This window comes from Bubalus bubalis, chromosome 21 (genome assembly GCF_019923935.1).
Source record: "Bubalus bubalis isolate 160015118507 breed Murrah chromosome 21, NDDB_SH_1, whole genome shotgun sequence".
Lineage (NCBI taxonomy): Eukaryota > Metazoa > Chordata > Mammalia > Artiodactyla > Bovidae > Bubalus > Bubalus bubalis.
Genome location: NC_059177.1, coordinates 10,333,170 through 10,357,865, shown reverse-complemented (window position 1 = coordinate 10,357,865; position 24,696 = coordinate 10,333,170). Strand labels below are relative to the sequence as shown.

General features: G+C 41.4%; 1 protein-coding gene across 30 annotated transcripts in view; it reads right to left on the bottom strand.

The window, feature by feature from the left end:
- The window catches only part of LRRFIP2 (LRR binding FLII interacting protein 2), a 110,381-nt gene extending 86,799 nt beyond the window's left edge, over nucleotides 1-23,582 (bottom strand). For 29 of the 30 annotated variants that reach the window (XM_025272730.2, XM_025272738.2, XM_025272743.2 and 26 more), the window contains exon 1: nucleotides 22,069-22,342. The gene's annotated coding sequence lies outside the window, so the exon portion shown is untranslated. Of the gene's footprint in view, nucleotides 1-22,068; nucleotides 22,343-23,216 lie in introns of those variants that run through there. The other variant, XM_044934336.1, reaches the window with a different exon arrangement.
- Between the last annotated feature and the right edge of the window lie 1,114 nt (nucleotides 23,583-24,696).

The following is a 24,696-nucleotide window of genomic DNA, read 5'->3' as shown; positions in this document are numbered from 1 at the left end:
CTGGCTTGATCTCCCTGCTGTCCAAGGGACTCTAAAGAGTCTTCCCCAGCCCCATAATTCAAAAGCATCAATTCTTCAGCGCTCAGCCTTCTTTACAGTCCAACTCTCACATCTGTATATGACTACTGGAAAAATCGTAGTTTTGACTATACGGATCTTTTGTCAGCAAGATGATGTCTCTGCTTTTCAATACATTGCCTATGTTTGTCATAGCTCTCCTTTCAAGGAGCAAGCATCTTTTAATTCTGTGGCTGCAGCCACTGTCTGCAGTGATTCTGGAGCCCAAGAAAATAAAGTCTGTCACTGTTTCCAATTTTTCCCCTTCTATTTGCCATGAAGTGATGGGACCAGATGCCATGATCTTAGTTTTCTGAATGTTGAGTTTTAAGCCAGCTTTTTCACTTTTGCCCTTCATGGATCACGGTCTTGTTGTGGCAAAGGCGCTTGCGTAACTAAATGAAACTGTGAGCCATGCCGTGTAGGGCCACCCAAGACGGATGGATCATAGTTGAGTGTTCTGACAAAACATGGTCAACTGGAGGAGAGAATGGCAAACTGCTCCAGTGTTCTTGGCTTGAGAACAAACCCATGAACAGTACGACAACCAACAACGTCTAGGGCAACAAACCCTGAATGCCTTCCATTGCCAGGGAGGTACTTTGGGAGGTGTTAAAAACACCGTGATGAACAAAACAGTGATGAGATAGGCCAATGACTAAGAATATGTCTATGGGTCTATTATTATTATAAAATAGATGTATTTTTACAAAGGAGAGAAGAAAAAAGTCATCTGCTAGGGTTAAATAACAAGGATGATAAAGACCATCTAACCTTTATAGCACAGAGTATTTGAAATTAAAGACATTAGTGAGAGAATGTATCCCAAATTACATGACTCCTTCTCTCCTGTACACATTCCTGGGCATGTAGCTTTTTAAATGAAATATCCATTCGTTTTTTCCTAGCTTTAACAAAATAAACTGGCGAGGGACTTCCCTGGTGGTTCAGTGGTTAAGAATCAGCCTTCTAGAATGCAGAAGACGCAAGTTTGAGCCCTGGAGGACTGGGATCCCACATGCCATGGAACAACCAAGCTCATGAGCCACACTACTGAAGCCCACAGGGCGTGACTAGAGAGCCTGTGCACAGCAACAAAAGATCCTGCGTGCTACAACCAAGACCAGACACAAGTAAACAAAATAAATAATAAATACATAAACCGGCAAAATTTCATTTGATGACAAGCCACAAAGAAAATCTCAAGTAAGTTTGTCCTAATAGAATACACTACTGAATATATTAAAAGTATAAGTGACTTTAATGTATTGGAATGAACTTACTTGATCCAAGCAAAATAAAACAGAACTCATCAATTCATTCTGCCCAAAAAAGTTCTCTCTGATGAAAATTCAGGCCATTCCTAGCTTAGCTGACTCCGTTTTTTTATTCCTACACAGCTGCCTGCTATCTTTGTCAATCAGAATGAAGACTGATGATAGTTTTATTATTCTGCCATATAAAATATACCTCTATACAAGAAAGTCCATGCAGTCCATGGAGTTGCAAAGAGTCTGACATGACTGAGCATTTGAACTGATACAAGAAAAGGTTCATTTAAAAGGAAACAGAAGAAAAAAAAAAATAAGAATGTATATTGGAAGGCAGCACATGATTAAATCCTAGCCACCAATCAAGACAATTTCTGGAAAGCACAGACGGTTTTTTTTCCCCCCAGAAATCTGCCATCATTCTTAGCCTCAACACCGTTTTAAAGATCATTCACTTGTTTAATAGTAATGCTGTATAAACACTAGTCACCCACTGAGAGAAAAGCAGCATGCAACAGAAGGTTCTTTTTCAGACTGGAGTGACAATTTAGCTGATGCTCTGTGGGATCATCCAATATTTGCCCTTCAGCCAACTTTCCAAGGACTCGCTGAAAGACATTTCACAGAAGTGGGATACAAAACATAGACATTTTCCAATTCCAGATACACAAAAATAATTAGAGAAGAAAAAAAGATTTGGCTGGAGCTGTAGCAAAGTTTAATAGTAGTTTTGTTAGAAGAGTGTTTTTTCTTTTTGATTCTCTAAAACTTCAATAGCATTGGGGGGAAAGAGATGCATTTAAAAATAAAAGCTTTCATATCAGAGAATAAACTGGCCCCAAAGTGGACTGCACCCAAATCAGGCCCAATATGCTACCCAGCGGAGACACGCTGTCTGACACCACCTCCAGTGGCATGCTTTTCAATAGAGGATTTCTTTCTCCTCTTTTCCCATAATCCAATTTCCTTCTTTCTCAACTAATACACTGCCTTAGACCTTAGAGCTGCCAGGATATTCCTTAGCACACAGATTTACATAAATAATTATCTTTTCTAGGGGGCTTCCCTGGTGGCTCAGTGGTAAAGAATCCACCTGCCAAAGCAGGGGACATGGGTTCGAGCCCTGATCCAGGAAGATCCCCACATGCCATGGAGTATCTAAGCCCACGCGTCCTAACTGCTGAAGCCCGAGCGCCCTAGAGCCTGTGCTCTGCAACAAGAAAAGCCACTGCGATGAGAAGCCAGTGCACTGCGACGAAGACCCAGCACCACCAAAAATAAACAAACAAAAATTTTTTAAAGAATTATCTTTTCTTAAAAATGCCTAAAAACCAAAACTGTTTCAACAAGCTCCAGGCTAAGCCACCCTGGGAAAAAGATGACAGCGAAAAGGACGGAGGCGCAGGATCACAGGGAGGAAGTGGAGACGACTTCCTGTCTCCCGTGTCCTCTGAGACCCATCTACAAGGACACCCAGGGGTTCTCACGCATAACTGGCCAGATCCCGCCACCTTTTTCACCTGCACGTGAGGCAGATCAGTCATTACCTATTTGAAAAAACAATTGAGGGCTTTTGAAAAAATTACATTGTTTGTATTCTGTAAGGAGACATCCTTACTGACATTAGAAAAATGTAAGGTTTTCAGTTCCTATGTAACCATCTTCTAATAACTCTAGAAGAGTCTACCTCACCGACAGGGGGAAACCTTAAAAGAAATAAGATTTCTGGCATAGATAGAAAACTACTTTCAATGAAATGACAAAATTAAAGATAGACTCGAAGGTGACCTCAAATAAATTATTTCCAGTTTCTGATTCTAAAGGATTCTAAAGTAAATTTCTATTCCAAGCAGGTTTTCTCAAGAACAGTTTTCTTTGGGAGCCATGTTAATTTCTTCCAGCTTTTCCTTAGTGTTATCAACCAAACCCAGAGCTAAACCTTTACACCCCCTGACAAGAACAAAACCGCCTGCATTTTTGTGAACTCCTTTATCCAATGTCAAGTTGATTTTCTCCAGATGGTTTTGTCATTAAGTATTTGTCTACCTAAAGGAAAGAATGGGTGCTGTGAAATATAAATCTTCCAAAACAGATATATCAATAAGGCTTTCTCTTCTCCAATAAGCTTCTCATGCAATACATTTCTGAAAAGTAGGCATTTTGCCACATTACGTGGCATTTCAATCATGATATGGTTCCCTTTTATGAGAACAGAATATCAGTGTGTCATATGCTAAATATAGCCCACGCAGATAGTTCTGTCTGGATCCTGATGGTTGCAGCTCCCTTATGTCCTAAGTATTGTATTTCATCATAGAAAATTCAACATACTGGTGTTAAGTCTTTTGTGTCAGCATTGTCATTACAGGTAACCCAAGTCCACACAATAAAACACTTGGTAGTTACTTATAAGCAAATCCCAGGATCCAGAATGGCTCCTGAACTGAAATTAGCAGCGACTGGAGCTGCAGCCACTGGATAAGATTTAAAGCGAGAGGCTCTGAGCTGGTTGCATGACCAGTTGCTGCTCTGCTCTTCCCGCTGCTTACGCCTTCCTTTCTTCACCCAAAGAGCAGAAATAACAACTGTCCCCACTATCTGACATTGCTAATGTGAGCCTCAAGTGAGTTAAGATAAATGCAAGCACTTAGCAGACAAAATGTTTCAAGTGTCTTGAACTAACCAGCTCTTTTACATATTTAGCTTATGAAGCTGACAAAAGGGCATTCCTAGCCTTTCTTTAAAATTTTTTATTTTTAACTAAACAAAAGTATCCTCAAAATTGCTTCTACCAGTATGCTTCTTGTGATATCGCTGGCCATGCTAAAAAACATTTTAAGGTACTCTGTGGTATTCAAAGTCTTTTTTGGAAAATCTGAATGAATAACAAGTTCAGAGGTATAACTGTATAATGCGTGTTAGTCACCTTATTAGAACACAAATTGACTTAGAAAGACAAAGGTCTTTAAATGGTACACTTAAGATCTGTGCATATATCTCTATGTAAATTCCACCTCAAAAGAAAAGGATCTTCAAACAAATTTTGAACTCTAGTCAACGATGCACATACTGAAACATTTAGAGTTGAAGTGTACTGATACCTTCTACTTATTTTGAAATGCATCCAAAAATAAAAAGGAATAATGGATAGAGAGAAGAATGGAGAAAGGACTATATGGGTGACAACATATAATAAAATATTAATAGTAGAATCCAGGTGGTAGGTACAAGAGTGTTCACAGACCTCTGTCAACTTTTTTTTTTAAGCCGTGCCACGCAGCTTGCAAGATCTTAGTTCCCTGACCAGAAATCAAACCTGGGCCCTGCAGTGAAAGTGTGGAGTCCTAACTACTAGACCACCAGGGAGTTCCCTCAACTTTTTTGTATGTTTGAGATTTTTTATAATAAAGTGCTGGGAAAAAAGTAACTGGTTGACAAAGGTAGATGACTACATGAACAAAAGGCATGGCAACTGGGAATTGCAATTAAAAAATCTTGCTTTGAAATAAAAAGGAAGGCAGAGGTAATCGTAGTATAGAATACCAGTAGTTACGCACACATTAGGAAGATTATGGGGAAAGGAGAGAAGATGAATTCCTGGACTAAAAGAGGAAAAAAAAAAAAAAAAAAAAAAGAGGAAAAAAAAGAGGAGGAGGGGGAAGGGCACAAAGAGCAGGGGGAGGAGAGGGGGAAAGAAGAAAAGAAAAAAAGCAAGCAAGGAAGGGAGGGATTGCAGAGACATCAATTCTGAAATATCTAGATAAGACCATTACACAGAACCCACAAAAGCAACAAAAGGAACACCCAGAACTTGAGGCAGAGTAAAAAATGAAAAATACATATATGAGGCAAAACTGGAGGGCCTGGCAGGACAAAGAAAGATAGATACTAAACACAAACTAAATCTCAGGAAAAGCATCAGAACCTATAATGGTTAATTTAAACTCATCTTTTATAAAATACAATGCCTATAAAAGGTCAAAGACTTGTATAGTCACATCTCCTACTTCCACATTTAGTCCTCCTAAGAATTACCAAAAATGTTTTTTAAAGTCTAATATTTTGAATACATAGTATTCTTATATACCCAATACAACCAATAATCTTTCCATTTCCTCTTTTCATAAGAGTACATGCCAGGGGCGAACTTCCTTCCTTGCTAACAATGTTATTCAATAAATGAACTCTAATGGGCTGTACAGAGAAGGCAATGGCACCCTACTCCAGTACTCTTGCCTGGAAAATCCCATGGGCAGAGGAGCCTGGTGGGCTGCAGTCCATGGGGTCGCGAAGAGTTGAACATGACTGAGCGACTTCACTTTCACTTTTCACTTTCATGCATTGGAGAAGGACATGGCAACCCACTCCAGTGTTCTTGCCTGGAGAATCCCAGGGACAGGGGAGCCTGGTGGGCTGCCGTCTATGGGGTCGCACAGAGTCGGACACGACTGAAGTGACTTAGCAGCAGCAGCAGCAGCAGCAATGGGCTGTATGTTCAACATGATTTATAATTAATACTACATCAACTGTGCAGAACCTAAATCAGGAAGATGTACTCTTACCAACAACTGCATTCTCAGCTTGCCTTAAGAAGTAAATCATGTTTAAGTAGTACCATTTGAATGGACTCCTTTCCCCACATCTTTAATTATCTCAGAAATGTATGGTCGCATGTTCAGAGACTGAATGGGAAGGAGAGAGAAAATTATATACAATTGAAGATAGGTCCCACTTAAAAGTGTGAAATAAAGCAGAAAACAAGAAAAAAGCAGAAGTACTAGGGTTAAAAACAGAAGCTCAGGTGACAAAAAAAACCCAAACAAAAGTGATAAAACCCCAAACAAAAGAAAAATGTAGAAGTGTGAAATAAGGATATGATTTTCTAATGTAATATGAAGGAGATTCTAAAATTAGGAAATTTTAATAAAAGAAATCATATACCTTTAATTTTCCCCCTTTCAATGAAGATCTACTGAAAATTTGCAAGGCACTACGTACATACTAATCATTGCCTTGTAAGTGGAAGAAAGAGTACAATAGGAAAATTAAAATCATAAAGAGGTCAGAGATAATGTAGCTATACCATTTTAATGTATTATTTCTTTTTTTTAATCAAATAATTAATTTATTTATTGGCCACACTGCAGGGCATGTGGGAACTTAGTTCCCTGAGCAGAGATCAAACCCATGCCCCGTGCAGCAGAAGTGAGAGTCTTAAACCACTGGACATCAGGGAAGTTCTGTCTACATATCCTTTCTCACTATTCAGAGAATGGTGTTCTCTGAAGCACAAAGGTTTTTATTTTGAGGAAGTCAATTCACCTTTTTTTTTCTTTTGTTGTAAGACTTTGATGGTGCATAGCTAAGAAAGCACTGTCCACCCCAAGGTGACAAAGATTTACTCCATTTTCTTCTAAGAGTTTTATAGCTTTAGCTTTTACATAATCCATTCTAAGTTTTTTTTTTTATATGGTGTGAAGCAGGGATCCAGCTTCATTCTTTTGCATGTGGATATCTACTTTTTCCAATACCATTTGTTTAAAAGACAGTTCTTTCCCTCCTGAACTGTCTCAGTACCCTTGTTAAAAATAAACTGAATATAAAAGTAAAGGTTTATTTCTGGCCCCACAATTCCATTCCATTGATTAATATGTATATCCTTATGCCAGTATTACACTGTCTTGATTACTGTAGCTTTAAAGTAAGTTTTAAAATTAGGAAGTATGAGCCCTCCAACTTTGTTCCTCTTTGAGATTGTATTGCTGTTCATGACTGTTCTGGGTCCCTTATCTTGCCATACAAATTTTAAGATGGGCATGACTGTATTTCTGCACCAAAAATTGAATTCTGCACTGTCCAAGATCAATTTGTACAGCAGTGTCATCTTAACAATATTAATATTCCAAAACATGAACATGGAATGTCTTGCCATTTATACAGATCTTCTTTAATTTCTTTCTCCAGTATTTTGTGATTTTCAATGAACAAGTCTTGAACTATTTAAATTTCTTTTCCCATCACAAGGGTCATTTTAAAGATCAAGTAGATATATTGAGTATGTTTTTATAAACTGTAAAATGTTTCAGAAATATAAGGTGTAACTGATACCAAAAAAAAAAAAAAAATCTGAAATCACAATAGCAAAAGAGGTGACAAAGCAAAACTCAGAAGTAAATCCCGTGGCTAAAGTTAATCTCAGTTGAGCCACAAGTGGGTGGGTAGGTGGGTGGGGAGCTGTGTATTTTCAAACATAAATCTAACCCTAAATCTAATCCAACGTCAGACCTACATACTTTGTGGGAAGGCATTTTTCTCTATTTTCAATTAACTAGATATGTTCAGTTCAGTTGCTCAGTCGTGTCCAACTGTTTGTGACTCCATTTACTGCAGCACACCAGGCCTCCCCGTCCATCACCAAAGCCCAGAGCTTACTCAAACTCACGTCCATCGAGTTGGTGATGCCATGCAACCATCTCATCCTCCGTTGTCCCCTTCTCCTCACGCCTTCAATCTTGCCCAGCATCAGGGTTTTTTCCAATGAGTCAGTTCTTCGCATCAGGTGACCAAAGTATTGGAGCTTCAGCTTCAGCATCAGTCCTTCCAATTAATATTCAGGACTGATTTCCTTTAGGATGGACTGGTTGGATCTCCTTGCTGTTCAAGGGACTCTCAAGAATCTTCTCCAACACCACAGTTCAAAAGCATCAATTCTTCAGTACTCAGCTTTCTTTATAGTCCAACTCTCGCATCCATACATGACCACTGGAAAAACCATAGCCTTGACTAGACGGACCTTTGTTGGCAAAGTAATGTCTCTGCTTTTTAATATGCTGTCTAGGTTGGTCATAGCTTTTCTTCCAAGGAGCAAGCATCTTTTAATGTAATGGCTGCAGTCACCATCTGCCGTGATTCTGGACCAAAACAAATAAAGTCTCTCACTGTTTCCATTGTTTCCCCATCTATTTGCCATGAAGTGATGGGACCAGATGCCATGATCTTAGTTTTCTGAATGTTGAGTTTTAAGCCAACTTTTCCACTCTCCTCTTTCACTTTCATCAAGAGGCTCTTTAGTTCTTCTTCACTTTCCGCCATAAGGGTAGTGTCATCTGTATATCTGAGGTTATTGATATTTCTGCCAGCAATCTTGATTCCAGCTTGTGCTTCATCCGGCCTGGCATTTCACATGATGTACTCTGCATATAAGTTAAATAAGCAGGGTGACAATATACAGCCTTGATGTACTCCTTTCCCGATTTGGAAGCAGTCTGTTGTTTCATGTCCAGTTCTAACTTTTGCTTCTTGGCCTGCATACAGATTTCTCAAGAGGCAGGTCAGGTGGTCTAGTATTCCCATCTCTTAAAGAATTTTCCACAGTTTGTTGTGATCCACAAAGTCAAAGGCTTTGGCAGGGGAGGGAGGTGGGAGGGGGGTTCAGGATGGGGAACATGTGTACACCCGGGGCGGATTCATGTTGATGTATGCCAAAACCAATACAATATTGTAAAGTAATTAGCCTCCAAGTAAAATAAATAAATTTATATTAAAAAAAAAAAAAAAAACAAAGGCTTTGGCATAGTCAATAGAACAGAAGTAGATGTTTTTCTGGAACTCTTGCTTTTTTGATGATCCAGCGGATGTTGGCAATTTGATCTCTGGTTCCTCTGGCTTTTCTAAATCTACCTTGAACATCTTGAATTTCACAGTTCATGTATTGTTGAAGTCTGGCTTGGAGAATTTTGAGCCTTTGCTAGTGTGTGATATGAGTGCAATTGTGCAGTAGTTTGAACATTCTTTGGCATTGCCTTTTTTTGAGAGTGGAATGAAAACTGACCTTTTCCAGTCCTGTGGCCACTGCTGAGTTTTTCAAATTTGCTGGCATATTGAGTGGAGCACTTTCAACAGCATCATCTTTTAGGATTTGAAATAGCTCAACTGGAATTCCATCACCTCCACTAGCCTAGTTCGTAGTGATGCTTCCAAAGGCCCACTTGACTTTGCATTCCAGGATGTCTGGCTCTAGGTGAGTAATCACACCATCGCGGTTATCTGGGTCATGAAGATCTTTTTTTGTCTAGTTCTGTGTATTCTTGCCACCTCTTCTTAGTATCTTCTGCTTCTGTTAGGTCCATACCATTTCTGTCCTTTATTGTGCCCATCTTTGCATGAAATGTTCCCTTGGTAGCTCTAATTTTCTTGAAGAAGATCTCTAGTCTTTCCCATTTTATTTTCCTCTATTTCTTTGCACTGATCACTGAGGAAGGCTTTCTTATCTCTCCTTGCTGTTCTTTGGAATTCTGCATTCAAATGGGTATATCTTTTCTTTTCTCCTTTGCCTTTCACTTCTCTTCTTTTCTCAGCTATTTGTAAGGCCTCCTCAGACAACCACTTTGCTCTTTTGCGTTGCTTTTTCTTGGGGATGGTCTTGATCACTGCCTCTTGTACAACGTCACGGACCTCTGTCCACAGTTCTTCAGGTACTCTGTCTATCAGATCTAATCCTAGGTATGAAGAAACATTAAAAAGAACTACCTGTCCTCCTACTAAACTTACAAGGGTGTGTTTTCTTTTTGAAATATGTGTAATTATAACTGAAATACTTTCATGAAAAAAAGTAAAAATCAAAATATGATAGAAGAATAGGATATCTGCCACTGATAATAAAATAGAAGGGATCAGAATTAAGTCCCAAAGAAGGGGGGAATTAGCTTTAGACTTTAGTTTCTCCTTCTGACTGGGAGTGAATTCTACTGACAATACTCACATTAACTCTATTCTATTAGTAAAAAAAATAAAACTTAGAACATAATACAACAAAAGAAAAAATTACATGAATAAAGACAATCATTTTAATTTCTTTTTAATCTATAGTAAAACAAAACACTAAGCTGAAAATGAGCTGAACTGACAATAGCTTTAATTCAAGGCCAGTCAACATGATTCAATAAATTATGGCATTAGAAAACTCATGGGAAGCAAATAAAGACAGGGACAAGTTTGATATCATGCCTACAAGGTATAAAAAGGTGACAAAATGGCATGTAAAGTGTGATTGAAATTATGTAAAATTTTGTACATATGAATAATAAATGGCAAAGGAAACTGTATAAAAAATTCTTTTTTCTTAAGCTTTATATATTGTCGATAATCACCTTACCAAAAACTGATTTAAGCTACTAAAGCTATAATTCTGGGGCTACCTCACAGTATGAAAACATGCAAAGAACAATCAGCTTTGACACTGTATTAAGCTGATGAAGGGGGAAGATTCATTTGACCTGAGTACTACAAAGTAGGACTATAAAAATTTATGTTGGTTATATCTGGTAAAATCATAATTTTCTAACAGATTTCACACCAACCAAGACTCTTATGGACACAAAGAAATTCTAAGTAAATGAAAAACACATTATTAATTTTAAAAAGAATGAACACCATTAGATTAACCTTAAAAATGTAATAAAATTAAAACTCTGACTCAAATCAATAAGTCAAAATTAGAACAAAGAAGTAACCATTAATGTTACCAAGTCTTGGGTAAGACATCAATGTTCAACTCGACATGTTTTTATGATTAGAGCAGAATTCTTTGGAATTCTGGGTCTCTCTTCAGATCCCTGTGCGTCTTGCACCGTCATCCACCCACTGGGGGCAACAGTGGTGACCCGGCACGTTCATAGCAGAAAGGGAGGTGCCAACATGTCCCTTCTCTTGGGCCATGCTGGTCAGGTTTGTGTGGGTTAAAGTTGTCTTACAAAGACAAAATAATTCCCTGAAATGGTAGGCAAGGTGCTGATTAGGCTCATAAAAGGAAGAAGCCAACAGGTAAAATATGATATAAGTACAGTGTTCGTGAGGGAAGGATTAGAGAAGAGAGCACAGCTGTGCGAGTCGGTGATCCATGCGCCACTCCAATCCAAAGACACAGGCAACGAGGGCCACTCCAGACACAGTACTTCTGCTCATAAAAGACTCAATACCAACACTTGGTGGGCTCCTTTTTATAAAAATGAACAGACCTTCCCATACCTGCTCATCCACTACCCCCAACCCCCCAACACACTGACATTCGCACACACAAAGAAAAAGAAATCATTAATAAAATAACTTCTCTGGGACTTCCCTGGTGGTCCAGCGGCTAAGACTCAACTCTCCGACGCAGGGGGCCTGGGTCTGATCCCTGGTCAGGGAACTAGGTCCCGCACGCCACAACCAAAGAGCCTGCATGCCGCAACTAAGATCCTACAGGCTGCAACTAAGATCTACTGCAGCCAAATTAATTTTTAAAGGTAATAACTTTCCTGACGTTAAGGCCATGGGTCACCAGATTCAAAAGGCCTACAGAATGTACAAGTCCTGAATCTACACCAAGGTATTTCATAGGGAATTCTTACAGTTAATTTCAAACATGGGAACAAGAATGATTTTACAAGCTTTCCAGGGATGAAAAGATCAGGTCACAGATAAAGGATTAACAATTAGAATGGTTTCAGTCTTCCGGAAACAAAAATAATTCTGGCAACAAGAAGACAATAGAGCGATGCCTGCACGTTCCTGAAAGAAAATTACAGACCCCCCGTGTGGCTTAAGCCCAGCCACACCGTTCTGTTCTCATGCTTGCACGCTCAGCTGTGTGTGGGTTAGTCACTCAGTCATGCCCAACTTTTTGTGACCCATGGACTGTAGCCTGCCAGGCTCCTCTGTCCATGGGATTTTTCCAGGCGAGAATACTGGAGTGGGTTGCCATTTTCTCCCCCCAGGGTCTGTTCTCAAACTTGATTTCAAAAGACTTCAGGCTACGCATGTTTTCAAAAAATGTATCTTTTACACCCTATGTTAATAAATGACTAAAGGTACCTCTCCAATAAAAGAGAAAATCAAAACGGAGGAAACACAGCATACAGGAAATAAATCCAAGACCGAAGAGGTAAACGGGATCCAGCCATCCCAGGGTGACGGGCATCCCAGGAAGAAAGCTACAGACTGAAGCAGTCACTGGTTCCAGAGACATAATAGAGGGTGGCATCGCCCAAATCTCCACAGCCTACGAGACTTCTTTTTAATATGAGCTGAGCTGGCCCTGGCTTTTAATCTGAATTTAATCTCTCGACCCCATGCTGATGAAGTTCCCACGGTTCCACCCCCAGCTGCCTAGATGGGAGGGAGGCCATATTTCACACCATGGATATATTTCACTTTTACCTACTGCTAACAGATAGAGCAGGAAGAACCTGAAAGAACAGTGTACTTCCCCAGCCATATTTCTTCTTGGTACTTAATACCTTGTACAGACTTCAGCTCCACCAGGTGCCCCGACTGTGATGAGTCTTAGGGTTTCTCGGGACTTATTAGCAAACTTTCCCAAGGACTTAGCAGAAAGGACTCAAGAAAGACTCTGTCCAGCTTATCTGCTCCTGTCAGCCTTCATTTAATAGTAGCAACATGGGCCTTTCTGTTCTTAACTAGGTTTATATTTGCCATTCAGTTTTCCAAAACTGTCAAAATAGAGCCTGCCTAGGGATAAGTACTATGGTAGAAATTGGCCTACTGTTCATCGAGTCATTTCCCCTTTTGGCCCACAGTTATACTACAGGGTTACAAGACGTCATTCCCATGATTATATCACACTACATGGGGCTGTCTAGCCTGAAGAATCGCCCTGGGCTTTCTCTGATGCTTTGATGAAGTGGTCAGAACATCCAAGGGTCAAGAACTTCAGGTTGGCCTTAAAAGCTGAGAGCAGCCTTTAGGAGTTTGAAGACAGCCTACAGATGACCAAGCAACTTCTATTAAGCTAGAAGCCTCAGTCATAATTTCACAAGAAAATTAATTCTGCCAAAAACCTAAGTGAGTTTAGAAGCAATTTTTTTTCCCCCAGTTGAGTCTTCAGGTGAGAATACAGCCCAGCCATGAAACTGTACTGCATGACCTGACTGCAGCTTCATGAGACCCTAAGCAGAAGACGGTTTAACTTCGCTCAGATTCCTGCCCCCAGAGAAACTGTAGGATAATAAATGTGTGTTGTTTTAAGTTGCTAAATTTGTGCTCTGTTATACAACACAGAAAGCAAATGCAACTGCTTTTAAAACTGGATGAATGAATTCAGCAAAGTTGTAGGGATACAAAATCAACACAAAAGATCAGCTGCATTTCTATACACTAATAACCGAATGAACAACTAAAAAGGAAAGAAAAAAAAACAATACCATTTACGATAAGAAAAAAAGAACAAAATACTAGGAATATGCTTAACCAAGAAGGCAAAAGATCTGTTCACTGAAAACTACAAAATACTGCTAAAAGACATGAAAGGACACATGAATAAATGGAAAGCTACGTCATGTTCACGGATTGGAAAACTTCATATTGTTAAAACGCCAAAACACCCAGAGAAACCTACAGCTTCAATGTCCTCTCTACAAATCCCAATTACAGATTCTGCAAAAATGGAAAAACCTATCCTAACATTAACACTCCTATGGAATCTCATGGGACCCCAAATAGCCAAAACAATCTTGAAAAAGAAGAAAAAGGAGGCATCACGCTTTCTGATTTCAAAACTTACTAGAAAGCTACAGTAGCCAAAACAACATGTTACGGGCCTACAGAGAGACACAGAGGCCAACAGAATTTAACAGCACAAAAATAAACCTGGCATATATAGTCAAATGATTTTCAACAAGGGTGTCAAGGTCAGGTAATGGGGAATGGACAGTCTTCCCAACAACTGGTGCTGGTAAAACTGGAAATCCTTTCACGACCTTCCTTGCATTAGGAGTAGCTAGTTGACTCAATTCTGGCTCATGGAACATGGACAAAAATGATGTATGTCCAGGCCCATCAAACTTGCCATGGAACCCACCACACTCCCTCTCTTTGCCCTTGAATCTGTCAGCCAGAGGCAGAGAGTTCAGTGCAAGTGTGCAAGTCTCTGAGTCCCATGGAAAAGCAGAGTCACGAGATGAAAGTGGTCTGAGTCCTCAGGTGACTGTGTGGAACCAGCTACCCCTTCGCCAGTGGGAGTGAGAAAGAAGCTTTAAAGTGTTTAACTACTGAGACTTCAGTGTTGTTTGTTACAGTAGGTTAGCCTAACCTGACAGACATGAAAAGGTGATCAAACCATTCAGTTTCTCAAAATTAAGTCACAAATTGACTAGGAATACATATTTGGAGAAAGGGATGTGATTACAGAGCAAGGCAGGGAATGGTTCCCAAAGAGTTATTACCATGTAAAATGGGATTATGATTACTGGGAGGGAAAGAGCTGCCATTTAAGAATATTTGCAGGAAACTTTGAGGATACTGAATGTTCAACTTCTTGGCCTAGGTAGTGAGACCAGAGGTGCTTATTTTATTATTCTTCCTGAAACTGTATTTTGTTTTCTATTTCTCTATAGGTATTTCACAAATAAACCACAAATTACTAAATCAGAAAGAGAAGACATGTGAAAAATCTATTGGAGCATTTGGGGAAAATAAGGTGACTAGAAAACCCCCTCCCCCTCCAAAAAAAAGGTCCTTAAATCTCGGGGAGGGGGGGCAGGGAGGGGTGGGAAAGAAAGTTAAGCAAGAAAGGAAACAATCATGATATTAATTCTTGGCTTAAGTCGTAAATAGTATTTAGTTATAAGGAAGACACAACTATTGATTTAAAATTGCAACACTAGAATGTTGCAGGGAGAAGTAGGAATAAATAATGAAAAAAATAGTACAAAACAACAATTAAAAAACAGCAGTTTTCCACCATTTGAAGATACTCGTAAGTGCATATATGTTTTTTACACAAAAACAGATTTATAAAATATGTGCTATTTTGTAACCAGCTATGGCTGATGCTATGGTGGCTTCCCACTCTCCTTTACATCTTTGTGTGAACACCTCCCTTGGAAATTGGGCAGAACTCATGACTTGCTTCTACCAACAGACTATCCACTTGGACATGGAGAAAAACATCTCATCTAAATCGGATTTCTTGGGACGTCTCTGGTGGTTCATTGGTCAAAAGTCCACCTGCCAATGCAGGGGACACAGGTTTGATTCCTGGTTCAGAAATATCCCATGCTGGGGGGCAATTCGGCCTGTGGGCCACAACTACTGAGGCCTGTGCCCTAGAGCCCGCGCTCGGCGACCAGAAGCCCACACCACAGCTAGGGGAGGCCGGGCTGCAGTAACGAAGACCCAGTGCAGCCAGAGATAAATCAATAATTTGTTTTTAAATGGATTTTTTTTTCAATTTTTGGTCCTATAATCTTTGGATCATTTAGCAATAACATGTATGCTTACTAATTATGTTGTGATTATATAAGAAATAACACAATAAATACAATTTTGTTACTATAAGTGATTAAACCATTTAACAGAAAAATAAACACTTCAACATTCTAACTCCCCCACCCCCACAGCATAATTTAACTGCTCCTAGCTGTTAAAATGTTTCTATTGAGAAAAGTGGGAGATGTAGAAAGAATAACAAAGTGATCAGAACAAACAACTTAAAAGTTAAATTTGTTTCCTAAAGCTGTAATTTTATATCCAAACCAGTTAAAAATTTCCTGTTTCTAGAGAAGGAAAACTAACATATAGAAGGTTCAAACTGAAAACAATGGGAAAAGATGACTGTGATTTTTAAAGGAGGATTTTAATAATCTATTTCTGAGAAAATAAAAACACCCTGATAAGCCCTTGAACTTCAAGGCTTTCCCAACCTCTTTTCCGCTCTCCCTCTGCTCTGCTCTCATCTCACTTTTTTGGAGGAGAAGGGGAAGGCAGAGACAGGGAAGCGATATAACAAGATAATAGGAACACGACAGATAACAGGAATAGAGAATAGAGAAAAACAGTGATTATTTTTTCTACTCACAGTGAATACTAAATACATCATCATCATCAAATGCTAGCAATCCAAATTTCTGAGGGAAAGGAAAAGCTCAATTTTCTGGAGTGCCAGCCTACTCTAAAGCAAAAGGAAGGGAAGCGCCTGCAGGTTTTGCATCTCTAAATGCAGGCTGTGTGCCAAATTCTTCCAACCACCTCCACTCTAACCAAGGATTTGGATAAATATGGTGACATGAGCCTTGATCAAACAAGTGGCACGCTAAGCTCTTTAACAGCTTTCTGGCCTAAGAAGCTCTGAGATCAGTTAAAGAACGTCAAACCCAAGCACTTTACTCACTAAGGACAGAAACACCAAGGTTTCATGAGAAAGCATCTGGTACAGAAAGGCAGCTATGCTGGGACACAGCATCTGGTAATAAACCAAAAATTTAGAGCGAGAACTTTCTGATATTATACATGGGGCTGCACAGTTCTATGGGAAGAAGAGAATGAGAATTTGGGAAGAAGCTTATTCCTCTGTATAAACTCAATAATCCTTTTTAAGGTCTCTGAACTGGACTACTATTTCAGCTCGGGACATGGCCTCCCTATTGGGGTAAGAGTAATGTCTTTTCCCCTGGTGTAGAGCATAGACCAATCCTTGCCAAACACTCAGAACCAGACATGACATCAATACTGCGCTCTTCCTTGTGCATTCTTCCACATGCTGCCCTCGTTAGCTGTCCTTAATCCAGCTCATCCCGCACAGAGGGAAAACAAAAAAAACCTGGATCTTAGACATGCTCGCTAAGCACACTTTCACCTCCAAACTGAGCCTTAATCTTCCGAAGGCAAAGGTCCTTTATAAGCTCCCTCTTCTGTTGCCATCTTCCTAAACCGCAGGCCTTCCTGACTTGCAGTGGGGCCAGGACAGATTGTGGTTATGTGGTAGGTTCTGTCAGGAGAGTTTTGACAAGGCCTCAAAATAGACCCTGGGCACCGGCCAAGGAAACTGCCACTCACAAGTTCCAACTTTGTCCTCATACATTAGCTCCCAGCACTTCCTACCCGCCCCCGCCCCTGCCCAGGCTCTCCTTTTAAAAGAGTAAAGATTCTTGAACTCTTGCAAGTCTTGATGTGCTGTATAACATTGAAATTAAAAATGAAAATCTTCTTATTCTGCTCAGGAACACTTTGCAGAATAAAGACTAAATCTGTACCTACCTTCTGCCTTGAGAAATTAATCCATCAATAGCATTCTGGTTTGTAAAATGATTTTTGGGTCTCAAATCCCACAGAGGTTTATTTTATTATAAATAGATTAGGATGTGGAAGGTAAAGGAAGCAAAAAAATAGGCCATTTATTTCCCATGTGACTAATATATGGCAGCAGACTTCTGCAGGGCAAGAAGTGAAACTGTGTATGTTTTTAATTGATATTGGTCATAAAACCCTAAAACAATCAAGCTACTTCAAAAGGCACTCATTTAACTAGTATCACCAAATATAAATGAAGTAGTCTGTCTATAATCGCAGGGTCTTCAAAGTACAGTGCTTCTACCTTTTCCAGTATAAATAAAATCACCCAGCTGTCACTCTAAGGGGTTTAAAATTACCTTATAAAATACACTTGCAGTATATTTTTAAATTGGAAGTAGAAAGGATACAAAGTAATTAACAGCTCTTTTCTCCTACAAGGTTAAAAAGAAAGGTAATTTCTATTATAAAATGAATCCCAATATAAGCTTGAAATAAATTTTTAAAATTTCACAATTTAAGTCCCAACCTGCACTCACACTTCCAGAAATAAATTCCATATACACACTTACACACTACAGCAAAGGCTTATACATGAGCTGTTCATTACAGCAGTGTTGTTGTAGTTTAGTCACTAAGTCGTGTCCGACTCTTTTATGACCCCACGGACTCTAGCCCACCAGGCTCCTCCGCCCATGGGATTTCCCAGGCGAGAATACTGGAGTGAGTTGCCATTTCCTCCTCCAGCGGATCTTCCTGACCCAGGAATGGAAACCTGCATCTCCCGCATTGACAGGCAGATTCTTTACCGCTGAGCCACCAGGGAAGCCAAATGTCTGGAACAGGGAATGTTAAACTGTGGGAAATGAGCAAGTTTTGTTTCATCTACATTCGACAGGTCAGCTAGTCTTTTTTGAAAAATAGATGGACATATGTGCTAATATAGAATGATCTCTAAGACACATCAAAGGTCAGAATGAAAGGGACAGGGCATTTTTTTTCTAAACACAGGAGATTATATATGGAAGAGAAATTTTGGAGAGACACACAGGAAACCATTAACCGGAAACCACTGCTTGGATTACGGAGTTGGGTGGCAGAGGGAGTCAAGCCTAGAAGTTTATCGTGGAAAGGAAACTTCCTTTTCACCATGGGACATTTTCTTTTAAAATGTTTTATCAATTTTAAAAAGTTCTACAACAACTACTGAAGCCAGAAGGGGAGCACTCTCCTTCTGTGGATGCCATTTTTCCACCTCTTCTTAATCACCTGTACTCTTCTTATCTACTGCTCTTCCCATCTCTGCTGCTGCTGCTAAGTCACTTCAGTGGTGTCTGACTCTGGGCGACCCCATAGATGGCAGCCCAGAAGGCTCCCCCGTCCCTGGGACTCTCCAGGCAAGAACACTGGAGTGGGTTGCCATTTCCTTCTCCAATGCATGAGAGTGAAAAGTGAAAGGGAAGTCGCTCAGTCGTGTCTGACTCTTTGCGACCCCATGGACTACAGTCTACCAGGCTCCTCCGTCCATGGGATTTTCTAGGCAAGAGTACTGGAGTGGGCTGCCATTGCCGTCTCCTTCCCATCTCTAGACCAAAACAAAAGCACAACACATATGGAGCAAATATCAGAGCTTCCACGAGAAACAGAATCCCTTCTCCATCCCCCAATCAAAACAAAGATATAACAGGACAAATGAAAAGGCAATAGCATACAGTAAACCCAGTTTTTAGCCCAGTGTTGGATTCCTTTTAAGTCTGCCTTAATTTATTGAAGGCCAAAGTTTTCAAAGTGAAAGCACAATGTGCAGCACAGATCATTTCTAGTGGTGTCCTGTCTATTATCTTAAAAAGACAAAGTGGAGCAAAGGGCAAAGTTATTTTGCTCACAGGGTATTTTGTGCAACCCTTCTTTCTGAAGTTTTAAAAGTAGAGTTTTGAATGATGGTCATAAACTCTTTACTGTATTTCTAACTGAATAAGGTGGTACGTATTTCTGGTTAAAAGACCGTCTCTCCATTCAGATTCTCCAGAGAGAAAGCAAAGGCAAAGGCCCATGCCACGGCCTATTTGTAGGTACGATGGAAAGTGAGCCTACGGGGAGGACAGAATGTGTTTCCTCTAGAATGATCCTCATCAACATTCCCAACATGGTGCAGGGAGATTTTTTTCCCCCTATATATCTTCATTCTGCTCCTCTTCACACTAGGAGCAGGGTAAACAATTCACAAAGAGCTTTGCAAAAAACTGTTCCCTCTCGTTTCTAGTAAAGATCTGTTTTTGTTTTGAGAGAAAAAGAATCTACTTTGCCAAACATATTCTCCGAATCAGTTTTTCCCTTCATTGTGGAGATGCTTAAATCCTGACCTAAGAAGGATTCTCTTACCCATCAGGACTGTCAGTTTGGGTGGTTTCCACAAGGGATTTTCCAAAAGGGAATCTCTGTTCAATTGGAAACTGAAACTCACTATTAGTTGGACAAAAACCAAAACCAATATTAGGGAACACTCTGAATATAAGAATGGATATCCAAGGAAATAAAATGCCAAAATTTAGTTCAAGAATTAAAAGAAGATCAAGATCAACAGGGCAAATTTACCATTACTTAATAACTGATAATTAACTATAAAGTTCTTTATAAATCAATATAAGTTGATTTCCAAAAAAGAAGAAATCAAGGCTAAGAGTATCAAGAACTCTGTGATTCAAAGTCATTTTGCTTAGCAACACTTTAAAAGCCAAAAACGATCAAGTTACATTCCAGTAATAAAAAGTTATTTCTAATTTAAAATGCATTCATTCTCATAATGAATCACTACTTTAATATACACTTTCTTCTATGACAGAACTGAAACAGGAGCTCTGTATAGTCTTTCCAGGTGTCTCGGTGGTAAAGAATCCGCCCACCAGTGCAGCAGAGGCAGGTGAGAGCCCTGGGTCAGAAGATGCCCTGGGGGGAGGAAACGGCAACCCACTCCAGTATTCTTGTCTAGAGAATTCCACGGATTGGACTCTGGAGTCTGGTGGACTAAAGTCCGCTGGGTCACAAAGAGCTTAGACACAACTGAGCATGTATAAAGTCTCATTCCACCTTTTTAAGGGCAGATTTTCCCAAATGGGTAAGGTCTTTCCCTCAAAAGACTGCTTGTTCTCTGTACTGCAGATTCTTTGAATGAACTTTTTCCTACCTTAATGATGGTAGCTGTCCTTTTCACTAACATTTGTTTCTAGACATTTATCTTCCTGGAGTGCGTAAAATCACAACAATCCACTTAGGAACTAACTATTCTAAATCCTAGAGCTTCTGCAAAAGTCCACTATTTGTTTCTCTACCATACTTCATGACAATAATTATGCAGCAACAAACCTAACAAAAGCCTCAATGTGACACTTTCTAGGAGTGAAGGTATCTAATTAAACAGGTGGTAACAAACCTCAAACTTTCCTCTATTCCAAGTTTAAGAACCCTATCAATGATTCATTCACACCGCGAGTGACCTAACTTCCTCAATGAATCACACTTTCTGAAATTCTTATTCTAAATGAGTATAATAGTCATCATCTCTACATGTGTTGAACACAGCATGAAGTTGGTCAAACTAAGTTAATTCTGTAAGACCTTCAAACCACAGTGAACCTCAAGTCCCTGCCAAGTAACTTATCTGCAACACTTTGCCTTTTCCAACAATTGCACCTCTCCAAACAGATGCATCCCCAAAATAAACATTTAATCTTGAAACACTTATTTTAAACACTAAGAACTGATTCATCCACACCCTGCCCTCCATCTCTCTGGTTCCACTACTGCATCCCCATTCTCCTCCCATTGTGATGCCGTGAAAAAGTAATGGACACTTATCCTCACACTCATCCTTTAATCAATGAACCTACACTACACTTTTTCTTTTTAGGGCAGAAGTGCTGAGTCATTAAATGGAAACTCAAAGAAAAAGAGCTACAAGCAGTTGAAGTTTAGGATCCCATTATTTCCCTGGCCAGGTCTCCACAGCCTGATATTTGTATATCCCACGGTGGAAAAAGCAAAGCAAACACTTGAACTTTTCCCCCCCTTCCCGTCGAAGAAAGAACAAGAGATGGGTTTCCTTAGGTCCTCTGGCTTCCAGCAACATACCCACGGCCACGAGAAGCAGGCCCGGCCAGAGCTATATAACTTAACAATCTGGGTGTGAATAACACCTGGCCGTAGTCAAGCATTAACCCTGACACTCCTAGCAAGCACTTGTTCTGGTCCTGCTTCATTCAGTTCGGGTCAAGGAGGAAGGAAAAAAAAAAAAAAAAAATCCCATACAAGCTCTACGCCCTCCACTGGGCTGACACCTTTCCCCGGGTGGCCGGCCGGGGACAGACCGAGGGAGTGGTGCGTCGGGGAGAGGGAGAAGGAGCCCTAGCACCCAAAGAGCAGAGACAGCGGCCCGAGTTTATTTCTCCCACAATGGGAGTATCGCCGTCCCCGCTCGCGGATCGAGACTGAGCGTTCGAGACCCGGCGTGATGCCCGAGGACGCCGCAGGCAGGGGGCGACCTCGACCCCGGGGCCCTCGGAGGGGGCCTGGCCCCCAGCAAGGGTCGGCGGCAGCGCGGACTTCGCCGAGCTGCAGAGGCCGGGAAGCGGGGGCCCCGCTCCCCGCCAAGGCTGGCGGGAGGAGCGGCCCTTACCTGTGTCCGGGCGCGGGCTGTGGCTGCGGGCGCCGCCGGGAAGGGCCGGAGCGCGGCTCGCCGACCGGGAGCCTGCCGGAGCGAAGGGCGAGGGGCGCGGAAGGTAGACTCGGTGCCAGGTCCCCGGCCAGGCGGGCCGGGCAGGACGCGGCGGCTCCCGGCGCCGACGGCCGGTCAGTCAGTCACGCCGGTGTCCCCTCGGCGCCGCGGCTGAGACAGCGGGAACCGGCCCCCGGGAGGAGCCGCAGCCCGGGCGGCGGGCGGCTCAGGCGGCGGAGGGGCGGGGCCACAGGGTCGGCGACCCGCTCACCCGGAAGTACTTGTGGTCGCGGCGGCGCGCGCTGCGCGACGGGCTTGACCCCCCGCGGCCGACTGCGTGCCGCCGAAGAAGAAGAGACCCGGGACCCCGAGAAGGGTGGAGGCTCTGGCGGCCTCCTGAGGTGGCTCCTCCAGGCCCGCGGGGCCCACCCCGCCCCTCCGCCCCCAGGACGGGGGTCGGGAATGTGAACTGATGCGCGTTGCTACCCCCTCCTCGGTCACCTCTAAACTGTCCGGCCTAGAGGGCTTGGGTGAGTGGGCCGGGGCGGCAGTTCTAACCGTTGGAACGTAGGTGGGTGGGTGCGGTCGAAGCGCTGGAAGCCTTATTTCCAAAATGAATGATTTTGGACTGATTTCCGGTGAAGAATGCTGGGGGCGGGGCTGGAGGGAAAGGGAGTCTGCTCAATATCTGATGGACTCGGAGCCGTCATTCAGTCCGAGAGTCTCAGTCGGGATCCACCAGCATCAGGGCCCTGGAGAAAGACCAGAGGTCCTGCTCTTTGGGAAGCTTATCTTCCAGTGGGGTGGACGGATTTAAGCAAATAAGGTTGACAGATTGCGGTGAGACTCCGCAGGTGATACACAAAGGTGATGAGAGATCCTGTAGGCGAGACCTCTGGCAGAAGAAGACCTCCAGAGGGAAGTGGCAGTTGGGCAGCCTCCTGAGAAGAAGGCACAAAACACTTCGATACAACTTTACCTCCCGGACAGAAGTAGGTTCCAGGACCCGCTGAATAAGCCCATGATTCCATGTTAAGAACCTGGCTCGAATGCCTTATAAGGGCTGTTTGTGCGCTGCCCACCCCTGCGATTTCAGAAGGCTTGCTCACCTTTCAGAGTTCATGAGGGCTGGAGTGCGGCACTGCGAGGGCGGCGTGGATTACGGAACTGTGGTCTTTAGGCAGAGAGACACCAACAGGTGGCTTCATGGCAGGAGGATCATACCATCAGCCTTGGAAAGACACTCTCTAACCTCGCGCTCTTTCTCTTTCCATGTCGCTGTTTTTCTCAGACCTGTGAACAAATACTGAAACTTATTTTTACCTGGGATCAAGAGGGGCTTAATGTCCCCAAAAGATCATACTATGTTACGATGTGAATAAAAGGATTAATGACGTGTTTTGCTCAGTTAAAGATAAACTAAAAAGCAGACTTGCAAGAGAGAACCTATTCAGGTACCTGAATAATACCAATAATCCAATAATGTATATTAAGTATTAGTTTATGTGACTGCATAATTAATGGAAAGACTGTTTGGAATGATGTTAGGATTGGAAGGGACTTCCACGGTGGTCCAGTGGTTAAGACTCTGTGCTCCCAATGCAGGGGGTCTGGGGTTCAGATCCATGGTTGGGGAACTATTAATAGATCCCACATGCCACAACTAAAAGATCAGGCACGTCTCCAATAACAAGGAAAAAGATCCTTCCAGCCACAGCTAAGACCTGGTGCAGCCAAATAAATAACTACAAATAAATGTGTGTGTGTGTGTTTAGGATTAGATTCTCTTGCTTTTTAAAATTTTACTTAGTCACTTGTTTCACCTCATATCAAACTAACAGAAAGAAAGGTCTTGCTGTGTCTTCTGGGAAAACCGGGAGGGAGCTCACACAGTATTTGCACAACATTCTACTAAACTCTTAAATACATTATCCCTTTCAGTACTAGGACCGACCTTGAGATATGCGAGTTACTATACCCATTTTAGTAATAAAGTCATTGAGATTCAGAGAAATAATGATTTGCCTAAGGTAACAAAACTAGTAGCTGAGAGAATCTGAGATTTGAAACTGAATTTGAAACTCTTGTCTTTCTGGCCCCAATACCCCTTTTACTTTATGCCGTGTTGCTGTAATTTTAATATTTAAGAGGGAAATATAAATAAAGCGTCCGGTCAAGCAAATGTCTATGTTGCTCTTGTAACTTTATTATGAAAGTATACTTTAAGGCAAAGTGCTATAAGGCAATTTTGGAAATTCTCTGTTTTTATTTCTCCCACAGTAGGATATTTGCCATCTGTTACCCCCCCAAAAAATTTCACTTGTTTCGCATGTGTCTTTTGAAGGCTCCCAAGAGTGTTCTGATGCTAACATTTCGTTATTGCAAGGGGATCCTTACTAAATGCATCACTCTGAACTGTTTCACAAGCAGTCCTTCCCTGCACATTCTTTCCACCAAAAATATGCGTTCCCAGATCTTTATGGAATATTCTGACATGTGAACGCCCCCAGGTCTGTGTGAGCTAGCTGCTTTAGGGACATATTAATAGATGAAGGAAAAAAATTTTTTGAGCAATGAGGTGGTAGGATT